At 32.7% G+C, this 13562-nt stretch overlaps 1 pseudogene; it reads right to left on the bottom strand.

The window, feature by feature from the left end:
* Positions 1-9398: 9398 nt before the first annotated feature.
* On the bottom strand, positions 9399-13556 carry LOC129319823 (probable aldo-keto reductase 2; annotated as a pseudogene).
* Between the last annotated feature and the right edge of the window lie 6 nt (positions 13557-13562).

The raw sequence follows: 13562 nt of genomic DNA, 5'->3' as shown, positions 1-13562 counted from the left end.
TCCCTTTATCATGACAACCTTAATAAGCATTGAACTAAGGGAGATGATGTCATAGTAGTGGCAGACTCATGCAATGAATTGGGTACCTCTTGAATAACTAGACGAAGCGTGAGGGCAACAATGGGACTAGTGACAATGGACTCTGGTCAGCAAGATCAAGAAGAGGACAAGTGACAATAAATCTAGAGAGGGACAAGGGTCGCAACTCTTAGATTGAGGTTTGAATGTTTAGATCTAATGTTACAAGAATGTTATATTAAAAAGGATACTAGATTTGGAGCTATAGAGATTTTGAAGCTTGACATACTCATAGCCTAAAGGCTCCAAGATAAGTGTCCTCAGACTCTGGTAATGAGGGTGCCATCAATTGGGAGTGCAGACATCATCTTGTTGACATGCAACTATAAAGCTCGCCCATGAAAGCTTGTCAATGGGAGAAGAAATTTGGGAGTATTTTCAACCAATAGATCTACTCAATGCCTTGAAAGTGTTCTTGTGTTCGATTCTTGTGTTCTTGTTTTTTAATTCGCTATCTTTAATTCCCTTCTTTGATTTCCTTTACTTTGATCTGCTTCAATTCTTTGATTTGTGATTTCTAGTCTATAATTTTTTATTTGGACTTGTACATTTTTTTCTAGATTGATTGTTATTGAGTTTTGATTGATTACTTTTTAGAAATTATCATTGATTTTTCAATTGATTATTTTCTGATTAATTCTTTCAACAATGATAGTGATAAAGGTGGTGGCTTGCTGTGCATTCCCTTTCAACAATGATAGTGCTTTCCCTTGCCTCTGGGTTTCTTTTGCTTGTGTTCTTTTGTTCTTTCAATTCTGAAGCATTTATGGGATGAGAATGTGAAAAGGTTCTCATTTTCAATTGTAGAGGGTGAGAGGAAGAGGGAGATGCAGAAGATGCATAAATGGCAAGAACACTCAAATCAACATCATATTTTTATTCCACTTGGCAAGGAGAGAGGGGCTTAACATTGAAAATTAACAGAGGTTAGTGATAGTTAATGATTTGTTCACTCTTACCCTTACTAAAATAATGTTATAAGTATTTTTATCCTTTTTTCTTTTAGTATTTGATGATTGGAGGCACCACTATAAAAAGGCTATATATAGCGCTTTCTATATAATAGTTATTAAAAAAAACCACTATATAGTTGAGGCGGAATTTAGAAAACAAGATTATATAGCAGTTGCTTGAAATAACCACTGTATAGTCTTGAGACTATACAGTGGTTATTTTGAATAACCGCTATATAGTCTCTCTCTCTTTTTTTAATTTTGACCATACAGTGGTTATGATCTTAAGACCATACGACAATTATTTAAAAAGAACCATTATATAGTCTCTCTTCTTTTTGAATCTTTTTCCTAGAGACTATACAATTAATGGTTCTTTCTAAATAGCCATTGTATAGTCTCGAGACTATACAACAGTTATTTAGAAAGAACTGTTGTATAGTTTTCCAATTCTAAAAACTTCTTAAAATACACACCTTTTATATTACACATGGATTGATGATGTTATTATATCTGAACCATTGATTTTTTTGTCCAGTGGCACACATACTAGTGTTTTTAAAATCGAACCAGACTGGATGGTCAGACCAGTCCAACCGTTGATCGGTTTGGATTTCAGTTTGGTTCATATGAAAAAACCATTTTAGGGGTTGACCTGGGTTAGGTCATTTCGAATCGACAGTCGGATTGAGAACCAGATCCAGTTTTCAAAAACCGAACTATTCAAAAAAATTTTATTTCTTATCAAATTTTTAAAAAATGACTAATTTTTTTAATCATTTGATATTATGTTGTATCATGTGGCTTCTTAAGTCATGATAAACTTAAGATATTTGATTTTTTTTAAGTTAAGTAGCAATTTCATATGTATTTCTTATATTTAAATTATTATATACATATATGATTTTTTTAATTTAATTATTATGTCACCATTTGACCATTAGTCTAACCCGGTTGAACCATGCAAACCATGAACCATTGACTTTTCAATTCAATATCTAGCCCAGTTCTAAAAACATTAACACATACTCTTTCTCTCTTTCATTGTATTTTCCAAATTCAAATTCATCCCTCACACTTTACCTTCACGACAGTCAACTCTCTCTCCCTCTCACCCAACCTCACTCCTCCACTCTGTACTCAACCCTTTCTATTATTCAAGCATATCTCTTACTCTAAACTTTGAGTCTCCATCTTTAACACTCACACAATCAATTCCAATAAAGATCTTCGACGTGATGTATGTTCCTTCTGCTCTAGTCTATGTGCACATACAGTGCCATGCTCCATAGTCTTGTTTGTGTGATACCCAATTTTGTTGGTGTCAGTCTCCCTCAACTCTATCTCATCGTTGTCCCTGATTATATATTGTTAAATGGAAGGCTAGTGTTCTAGATTTGCAACCATAATTTGTAGTTTTGATTTCAGATATGTGATTTTTCATATTTGTGTGGCACTAATTTGTGTTTGTCTTTTTCTTGAGGATTTTTTTAATTTTTTAGATTTATAGTTTTTATTTTTTATTTTGCATTTAAATTGTTAAATGAAAAACCTTAGTATCAATTATTATTAATTTTAGATCTGGACATTACTTCTACTACTCTAGTCTTTATTTTTTCTATTTTTTTCATTCTATTTCGCTCAAGAATTTAAGAGAAAAAAGAAAAAATAAATTATAATGGATGGGTTGCTAGAAATGCAACCCTCTTTTTTTTTAAAAAAAATGCTTATATATACAGTGATTATTTAGAAATAATCGTTGTATAGTTGGCAATTATATAGTTGTTAAAAACTGCTATATATTGGGTCGGAAAATATATAGTGCCAAAATAGATAGAAGTTAAAAACCGCTATATATAACAAAAAATAATTGCTATATATAAATCTTTTTTTGTAGTAGTGAGGCCAAAAATAAAAGTCAATCCCAAAGTCTTGTACACACACAAATGAAGCAAAGTGAAATTAATGAAATAAAGAATTTTTCCACATTTGATCTCCACCCTAAGTACTTTCACTTCCTCCTATCAAATTGTTTTTGTTTCTATTAATTTTATGACACATTATCAGCACAAGTGATTCTTACCAAATTGAGTATAACAGATAGAGTGTTAGAGTCTTCTTCAAATTTATTAGAATAAGGGAATGCAAGCATCACAACTTGACTCATAATTTATTAAATTTATTGTTCCCATTGAGAGAGCTAGAGTTTAGCCCGTGAATATTTTCTTATGCAAGATGAAATTTGTGGACTTATTTATTCATCATGCATGTATCTCTCAAGAAGAATAAAAAGTTCATGCAATTTACTCTTATGATTGTTAATGATTATTTGTTGAAATTTCATAATTTTCTTTGCAAAACGATCAAAAAGCTCATCAACAATTCCATTGCCAAAATGTTGCTCAATCAAAACTCCTAGCACACAGCTCACTATGTGGAAACATACATTTCCATGTTTGGCATAATTAATATGATTCAATATGGCCATCCTCTCGAGGCCAAAATTGTCATTACATTCAAGTATTGTCTTCAGATCCTTCATGAATGGGAATGTACAGGCACATTAAAAATATCTATTTTTTTTTGCAGTTACTAGTCCCTGCATTGACAAAACCATTACAAATCTTCTCACTTATAGTTGATTCTATTTAATCCATAACGATAAATAACATTACTGCGTTTTTCAGACAAAAGCTTATATGACAAGTAACGTAATTCACTCAAATTTTAAATGTAAACTAGTTTTAACCAACTTCTATCATTGAGGAAAGTTGGTTAAGTATAATAGTTATATTTGAAATTAAAATTTTATATTTAATTATCCTTGTAATTAATTAAATAAGTTTGTCTCATGAAAATAAAATTTTATTCTATGAGGCACAATTTGAAAAAAAAAATATAACATGTTTTTTCTTAATTTTTTAGTTTGGCTTATAAATAAAAAATGAATCATATAATAGTGTTTGTTGAAATAAAAAATGGAGGGAGTGCAATGTTATGAGAGAAAAATGAATACATGTAAGCACTGCCATCTAATATTCAAATGGAACTTATTACTCAAATGAGTCTCACACTTTCAAGTAAGCTTTTGCAATAACATTAGTTAGTATTTATATTAGTAGATTTGAATCTTAAATTTAAAATCTAGAAAAAAAAATTAAATTCAAAAACAATGAAAAAGGGAGATGAGAAATGAAAAGGTAAGAAAATAAGAAAGCTAGAGTGGTTGATATTTCAAAGAATGTAGTTAGGGTATATGAGAGATTTAAAATTATAAAGAAATTACAACAAAATATAAATCTGGATTTGGATTAATTCCAAATCTATAAAGTTTTATGGATTCATATATTGAATTTGACACAAATTCAAATCTAAAAATAAATCCCTACATCCAAACATAACATTGAAAAATTCAAATCCAATTATGTGCTAATCTGAACTGCTACACTACTACAAACAAGATTTATATGAACACTTTTTTTTTTTTTACTATAAGAGTGCTTCAAAAGTATTTCATAGGAATCACTCTTGCATTGTTTTCCCTCAAATTTTTGAAGTGTTTTTGAAATAAGCAATCTCATTGGCCTTCTTTGTAATCTTGGCCATATTTATTAGATACATTCGTGGAGACAAGGGGGACATGCAGGAGCCATGACTCTTCTAACTTTTTAACTTTTTCTTTGTGAAATAAAGGCTTTTTTTGAAGGGTGGATGTTAAAAAATATAAGATATTTCTAGTATTTTAAAATGTAATTAATGTAATGTCCACTTTGATATTATTAGGACAATAAACTTACACGCCGTTGTGATAATAAGGATTAAATAAAATCCCAAGTAAAACTTACCACAACCCAAGGATTTAAAAGTAATTAATTTAAAACCATGGGATCCCCAATAAAACCCTTTTAAAAAAAATTATTTGAGCTCAAACCATAATTTAAAATCAATCAAATATAATAATGGAAGCACGAAAATCATACAGAACTTAAAACAAGCTGAAACAATTTGGAAATTTTTCAAAAATCTGGTCCGTCAGCAGCGACACAAGCCATACCCACCGCGATGAATGACATAGAGGGACGAGTCCCTTAGAAGGTATTTGCGCCATGGCATGCACCTACTATCATGACAACAAATTACCATCATGATAGCATTCTGAACTTCTAGAGCACGCTGTTTTGCCATCCTACGTTCAATTTGAGCTGTTCAAGTGTTCATACGAAGCTCTTTGAGCTTTTTAGCTAATAGCACTAGTCTCATATTCAAATAATCATCCTTTAAAAAGATGAATACCCAAACCCAAAATGGTTTATTTTCACCTCAAAACACTTTCAAAGGTGTTCAAAACACATTACCAAATGTCATTAGCTCTAGAATAGCTTTGATCACCTCGAATGGATCACACACAACATAATAAGCCAATCATATCACACAAATAAACATTCATACTCAAAATAACCATCAAACTCCCAACTTACAAAAACACAAAGGGGTAGATAAAACTTAACATACATATCAATTTGGTCATTTTGATATATAAATCATTTTAAATATATCACTTGTAATTGCATCTTAACCAAGCACACTCATTTAATCACAACAACATCAATTCTTGGGCCAAGATACACACCCTTCACATATTCTTATATAAGCGATAATAAAAGAATGTCATGCTCTTAAGTTGGCATTATATAATAGCAATATTCGTTATAAAACCCAAAAAGAGGAAAGGGAAGAGCTATACAACAATACTCTTTACTCTTCAGTTACCCCTTCCTTCTCCTTGTTCCTATCGAAGCCTTCACTTGTAAAATATAACCACAGGGTGAGATAAACATTTTAGTAATAGAATAATTCACCACTATTAATTGATATGCACAACCATAAGGGAGTAAAGCTATTAAGTATCAAAACATACTTTTAGCATCTTACAACTTACTATTTTTCATGAACACAAGTCATTTATTACTAGCATAATTATTCTACCATACAAGCCTCCATATTACCCCAATTGAAATCATAGGCTCCTGAACAAAGTGCACATTTATGATGGTCCAAGCTCACCTTCAATGATGGGATCATTCGATCAAAGGTGTTCTATTCCACTTCTGAACTATGGTCTCCCCCTATCGCACACGAATTGAGGTGTTGTTACTCTAACACCGCACCATTGATGCTAAGGAATGTCACTCTCCAGCACCATATCCTGCATGGATACTAAGAAAAAAATCTCCAACACCGTGCCTCACTAGACACTAAGGAGATACATGCCATATGGATTTCCACTATTCTTTCCTATGGGTGAACTCTCACCCCTTAACATGATTATGCTCATACTTTCCATACATTTTACAAACTTGTGAAAAATCACTATCTTTTTCACATGAGGACTCAAAAATCTTTATCATTTTGAAAGTAATTTTGATGCAAAAGGAAAATTATCTTTCACAATATGTCAAGCTTTTGAAACACATGTAAACAAATATACTTATCTACTCACAAATAGTTAAGCAGTATAATCAATTAATGTAAATTATTTTGTTACCTCAACCTTTTATCACACAAAAGGGTTATTGTGGCTCAACGTTAACTCTACACATTCTATATGCACGATAAAGCTCAAGCGATACTCAGTCTACATAATTAAGTGACAAGTGACAATTGTCAACTATCATTTTGGATAAACCTTGAATTCACTGGGTTCTAAGTATCTATAACACGCAAATTCCTTATCTAACAATATCAATAATTTTAAAATACTCTAACCATTCTATTAAACATACCAACATATCAAATTCATCATTCAATTTTTCACATTATCTCAAAACCTTTAGATTATGACCAGGGTTCGTCCAAACCCTTAACACAAATTCTAAATCACTATAAAACTCATAAACCTAGGGTTAGAGGCTTGATTTAACTCTCTAAGACCTTAAATAAGTCAATGGGTTTGATCTAAATACAACAACCACCGAAAACAAGCTCCACAATACCTCTTAAGTCAGAAATTTTGCATAAAGATGGAGAAGAGGGAATGTAAAACTTATCCAATAGTAATTCAAGCTCCAAATGCATTTAAAATGGTCTAGAGATCGTGCCCTAACAAACACCAGTCATTTCCCATCGTGTCCTCGCAATTTGTTTATACCACTTCTGATTTGGGACTATTTTTGCAAACTGATAAGTACATATTTTGCACGTGTGTTGCGGTGCATGGCACAAAGAATCCCTTATTAATTTAAACCTTCCTCTATACCATGGCCAGCTCAAATTTTGACCTAACTTTCTTTCTAAGGCTGTCCAAAGACCTAAAAACTATATTAATTTCCCATAAATATTATTAATCAATATTCATCTAATTTGACCAAATTATTCTTAGAAACACTAATAATTTTCAAATTAGAAACTTAGGATGTTACAATTAATATATTTCTTTTCAAAAGCACCCATAATAAATAAATCACTTTATATTTATTTTAAAATGAAACACTCTATAAAATAGAGATAAGCATGGAATGATACTGTTAGTTTGAAGACAACTAACTACTTTATTAAGAGTGAGATTCAATTAAAAATGTCTTACATTTTTTTAATAGAGAGAGTACATATTTTCAACCTCCCAAAATATATTTGAATGTATTTGGCATTAACAAAATTTAACCTAATTACTAAACATACAATAATATTTGAAAAGAGGATTTTTTTTTTCATCTAAAAAACAAATACTAAATGTAAGATCTACTCTACGTGATCATTGTTACCAATGTTGATATATTTATTATCATCATAAATTATCAATTGAATGAATTAAATGATAAATTCAATGAGCAAGTACAAGTGCTTTTTAAATTAAGCACAACTTAAATTTTAATAATTCATTTATATTATTTAATGCTAGGAACATATGCAATCTTGTTAAGAAAATTTACTCTTCAAATTTTTCTAATCAATAAAAATAAAAAAAAATTGATTGGAATATGCATTATAACATTATGAGTTTGATGTGCCCAAAGATCCTAATTTTCAAAACTTGATTATATGTCAAATTTTTGTAAAGGTTGGAAAAAATAATTTTTATTTATTCATGAGTTCTATGTCATGAAAATGGACGAGTACAATTTTAAAAATGAAAACACATATTCATGGTGTTTTATATTTGTAAAACTGAATATAACTATGTTGAAATATTTATATTATATATATATATATATATATAAAATTTCCTTCCATTATTGTATACACTATGTACTGCCGGCCCCGTTAATTAAAAATTCTAGCTTCACCCTCGACTAGATAGATTATCGAGTTCAAGATCTTTCCATACATAGAAGTCTGTACCCAAATCTTGTCAAGTATATCAATTTTTTCCTTGTTTATATTATTTAAAATAAAAATATAAGATGTATTTTATTTTCAATTTTTCGTTTTACATATCACACATGCTCCTGCACAGTGACGAGAGAAAGACTGGGATTAGCTGGTCAATAAAAGAGAGAGACTGATATTAGACAAAGCAAAAGGCTGAATTTTATATCCACTCTTGTTCCACTGCTATCTTAAAAAGTTTCACTGAATCTTTTGTTCTCATACATGAACTAGTTCTCTCCCTCACCCTTTTTTTCTCTTTGCTTTCCCAACAATACAGACCCTTTTTCCTTCCCATGGAATTTGATAATTCATTCTCTTGCTTTCACATGACATATCGTCAGGTCCCCATTCGACCCAAGAAGAGAATTTATTAAGAACAGCCAGTGTCATAATTGCCATTAATCCATTTCCCAGAAGCTATTGTGCCCTAGCATGCACTCAATGGTGCTGCCCAGCTCCCATTTAAACTAAATAACAGTAACCTGGACAAATGCTCAAAGATCAACTGATGCAACTCAATGCAAAACGTAACCAAGCTAATTTGCCAAGACGATGCTCCCAACATTTACAATAAGAGTCAACTGACTGTTTCCACAATGTCTGATGACTCTAGGGACGTACTTAGATTAGACCTTATGGGGTCAACAAGGCTAGAAAAAATTAAATATAATAACTCTAAATATTTCAATTGCCCCCCTCACAAAATTTCAATTGCCCCCTCCTAAAGAGAATAATTCAGTTTTCCCCACAAAAGAGTTCAGTTATCCCATTAAAAATTTTATTTTACTCAAATATGTATATGATATAATCTTAAATTAATGGAGGGGGTAATAATTTAAACAATAAATATTTAAATTTTAAGTATTTTAAAAAATAATTAGTATTTACCTTGGGAAATTTTTTTGCCCCCACTACCTAATTTTTCTAGGTCTATCACTAGATGACTTGGCTTTTTTTGACATGCATACACACATTTACCTGCCATATCATTCAAACAGCTTTCAAACGACACAAAACCATACAACCTAAGAGAATCAATACAACGAGATCCTTTCCAAGGCAAGGCATGCGCACCTCGGACAGAACAGTTTGTTCAAGTTCGCATTAATTAAGCATAGCATATGTACTTCCTTATGGAGCATTCCAAGAAGAAAGTAAGGGAGTCTCAGAGATCTGCCACGTAACTATTCCAGGCCCATATCTGTCACCTTTAACAGCATCAGCAGCAGCAAAAGACTCCAGCTGTGCCATTTCTTCTGGTGTCAGCTTGATTGACAAAGCCCCAATATTTTGATTGAAGTTCTCCATTTTGGTGGTTCCAGGTATGGGGCACACATCATTTCCCTGATGGTGAACCCAGGCCAATGCTAGCTGGGATGGAGAGCATCCCTTTCTTGCAGCCATTTCATTAACTTTCTCAAATATAGTTTTTTGTGCTCCATGTTTTCAGGCTGGAATCTAGGCAGATACTGCAATTAGGTGAAATGCACATACATATCAATGAGATTATATCTAGATACCAAACAACCAATAATGAACATTAAAAATGTGGATAATTTTTTCTCTCGTTTACATCGAAAAAAAGTGCAAGTAGCACATGTTATAAATCTTGATGCAGCACCAAGCAAGGCAAAGAGAGTCATAGACTTATAGCATGTTCTTATTTATTCCCATGACTCATAGCATGTTATGAGATTACTTCACTCTTATTTTCCAATTATCTTTTGTAGCCATAATCTCATAATAGTTGTAATGGTTGCACAATGGTTCATGAACCTAGATATAAAGTTGATAAATAGGTACTTAAAGCCAGTTCATAAGCATATCTTGTCTATAGGTGGAACATATGCTAATAAACTTTATTCATCGTTAAGATTTTAAATTAAAATAATGTGTGTTTTTTGCAAAATATGTCAAACATCTCACATTGATCCTGTGGACTGAAACAAAAACACAAATACTTCAAGCAATATGCTATTCCTATTTTACATTTCCTTTCACTGTTTCTCATAAAAAATACTGCAGGGTCCAGGACGAAGAACTTGGGTTCTACTTATCAGTGTTCTCCAGTAAAGGCACCAAAAGTTCCTCACCATCACCAATATTTCAGTCAAGAGACTTCGATTAATTGATCAAAATCAGATATATCATCATCATGCATCATAAAATAGAGAATAAATCAAAGATATTCTACTAATGTAAGGTTATTCACGGCAAAATCGTTTATTACTAAAAATACTAACTTGACTGTCCTCCAAAGTTCTAAACTCTAATTTTAAGGCAGGAGCACTAATGATGCATTAGCATTAAGTCAAGTGACTCAGTACGGTTACATCAAACATTAGTGATTAGCCACTTAAATGCCTTGATAGTGACATTTCAATGTGTACTTCAGTAATGCTTAAGCCTTTTAGATCTCATGTATATAGGTGCTATGCATAATCAAGTCAAACTCACGTATAACTCTCAATTGTAAATTGAGGTATTAAAAAAAGGTTATAAGTGGCAAGCTTGATTTTGATTTTTTAAGTTGGTAAGTTTGATTTTATTAGAACTTTTATCGACTAAACATAACATTTATGCTTTTCAAACCCCCAACCCGATTCAAACAATCTAGCCAACAAAAATGGTATGAAAGAATATGTCGGTATGCAGAGACAGAATCCAAGAATATGTTACGTAGGATTAATTCAATATAAGAGCCACGTTTTCAAACACAGGAGTGCTACCCTAAGAATGAAGTAGAAATATATCAAGAAGAAATTATGGTACAGATCAAAGGTTCTAGCCATATTATTTTTTTCTCCCCAAAGATTGTGGTCAAGCCAAAACCCAGTTCCCCATGACAAAAAGCCAGTGACCAAAATTTTTATGTCAAAGACCATTGTTTTGCATTACTGCAACGCATAGCTGGCAACTACTTACCTAGGATTAATTAAATATCAGACTAATGTTTTCATACACAGGAGTGCTACAGTAAAACAAGAAGTAGTTATTTCAAGAAGCAATTATGGTACACAAAAACTATGGAATAGCATGAATCAACACAAACCTTCAAGTCACCCTGTGTCAGGTTCTCAGTTGACTTTGTTCCTGATGCGAAGAATCCTCGTCCAAGAGGACTATAGGGAACAATTCCAATGCCAAGCTCCCTGGGAACATAACAAACCAAATCAGAAGTCATAAAGATAAACACTTGTCGCAGTTTAGTCAAGAGCTGCAACATGGAGAAATAACAAATATTATAAATAAAAAATTTTCTATAGTTTAAATATCACCTGCAGGTGGGAACAATTTCTTCCTCCACATCTCTTGACCATAAGGACCACTCCAATTGCACGGCTGTTACAGGATGAACAGCATGTGCTCTTCTAATTGTTGAAGCTGAGGCCTCAGACAATCCAATGTATTTTATTTTTCCTTCCTCAGCAAGTTTTTTAAGTTCCCCAACCTTATCACCAATAAAATAGAAAGTTTGCATTTATCAATCATAAAAAGATATTCAAACAAGATAGCAAATCCAAAAATTAAAGAACATTAATTCCTTTCTCTAACAGCAACATCATGTACATGTTTAGACGGATGCACGTCAGTTCCTTGCCAATTGTCTGTAAGTGGCATCTCTTTTAATTCCAACCTTTTAATTTTAATTTAACATGTGCATATTGTCGTTGGGGTTCAACCACTATTGCTTCCCATATCCTTATCGGCTATTCCTAACTCTTCACTCCCTAGGTCATGGACCTCATATGTATCGATCAACTCTCACACGCAGAAGGTACAGAAAGAAGAAAGGAATCAGTAAGAATTCCTACGTCATTAGGGGAAAAAGTGTTTCTTAATCTTTTGTCAATAATCCAAAGAACGGAATCTAAAATCCAAAAAGAGAATCAGAAACCCGGATTAAGGTAGTAAAAAGCGTCCCCAAATCCCAATCAAGCTTTTTTTCTCCTTTATGGGAAAATTGTCTTAGTGGATTAAAATTAGCTCCATACTATTCCATTTCAAAACGGCAAAAGCAAAAATATTATAAGATAACATGTTACTGGAATGTCCAACATCCTGTACTGTTAATGAAAATTAATAATGAATTATTGAAAAAGCAGAACCCAAGAGGAGAGTTTCTCAACCGTCTACATGCGCCCAGTGCTTGTTACACCTATGTTTTTTCTGAATAATATATTGAATTATATTATATGCATAACATTTGAAATAACAAAATCAGTTCGTCTCCCAAGGGTTCTAATATTTGGTTCCACACCCTTCCAATATTTAGTCACCACGTACACGTAACCAAAGGAAATATATTAAAATTAAAATGATGAATAATTTCTGTTAAAAGTATATTTTATTTGTGCTATTAAAAAAGTTTCAAAGGCTTTCAATGCCGTTAGCAAGACACTAAGACTTTTTTTTTTTTTTTTCCTTTTTCCCCCAGAGCAAGACACTGAGACAAAAGACGTCTTTGAAAGTCTACTAAACCCACACGGATCAATCTGATTTTAGGTGAAACACGCAAAACGGTAAACTGTAAATCACGATATGATAGAAGAGAAGAAAAACCGAAAGCAGAGAGAAGGCCAACAAACCGTGACTTCAATAGGCACACGAGTATCAACACGGTGCTGATAGTAGAGATCAATACAATCGACGTCCAGTCTCTTCAAGCTCGCCTCACAAGCCGCTCTCACATATGCAGGATCCCCACGGAATCTTCTCTCTTCCCGTCCTCAACGCTGATTCCAAATTTGGTGGCCAATTCAACCTTCTCTCTTACACCTCCTTTCAATGCCTATCTCGAAGAAATTCAATTCATACCAAATTAGCAATACAAATCAGAGCAAACAACATGAAGAAATCAACAAAAGGAAAGGGAATTCGTATCGATCATACCTTTCCGAGAAGGATTTCGTTGGTGTTGTGGGCCGTAGACGTCGGAAGTGTCGAGAAATGTGACACCACCGCTTTGGACGGCATGGTGGATGAGAGCGATCTTGTCGGGTTCGGGTTCGGAGGCCCCATAGAAAGTGGACATGCCCATGCACCCGAGACCCTGGGCGGAGACTTCCAAGCCTTGTGACCCGAGCTTGATCCTACCCACTTTCGCCATTTCTGAGGATCGAGATGACAGCTTTTATCAACCAAAAAAAAAAAAAAAGACAA

The sequence above is a fragment of the Prosopis cineraria genome, unplaced genomic scaffold (genome assembly GCF_029017545.1).
Source record: "Prosopis cineraria cultivar Desert tree isolate PC_DT_omini unplaced genomic scaffold, ASM2901754v1 PC9, whole genome shotgun sequence".
NCBI classification, from domain to species: domain Eukaryota; kingdom Viridiplantae; phylum Streptophyta; class Magnoliopsida; order Fabales; family Fabaceae; genus Prosopis; species Prosopis cineraria.
This window is presented reverse-complemented; position numbering and strand designations above follow the sequence as displayed.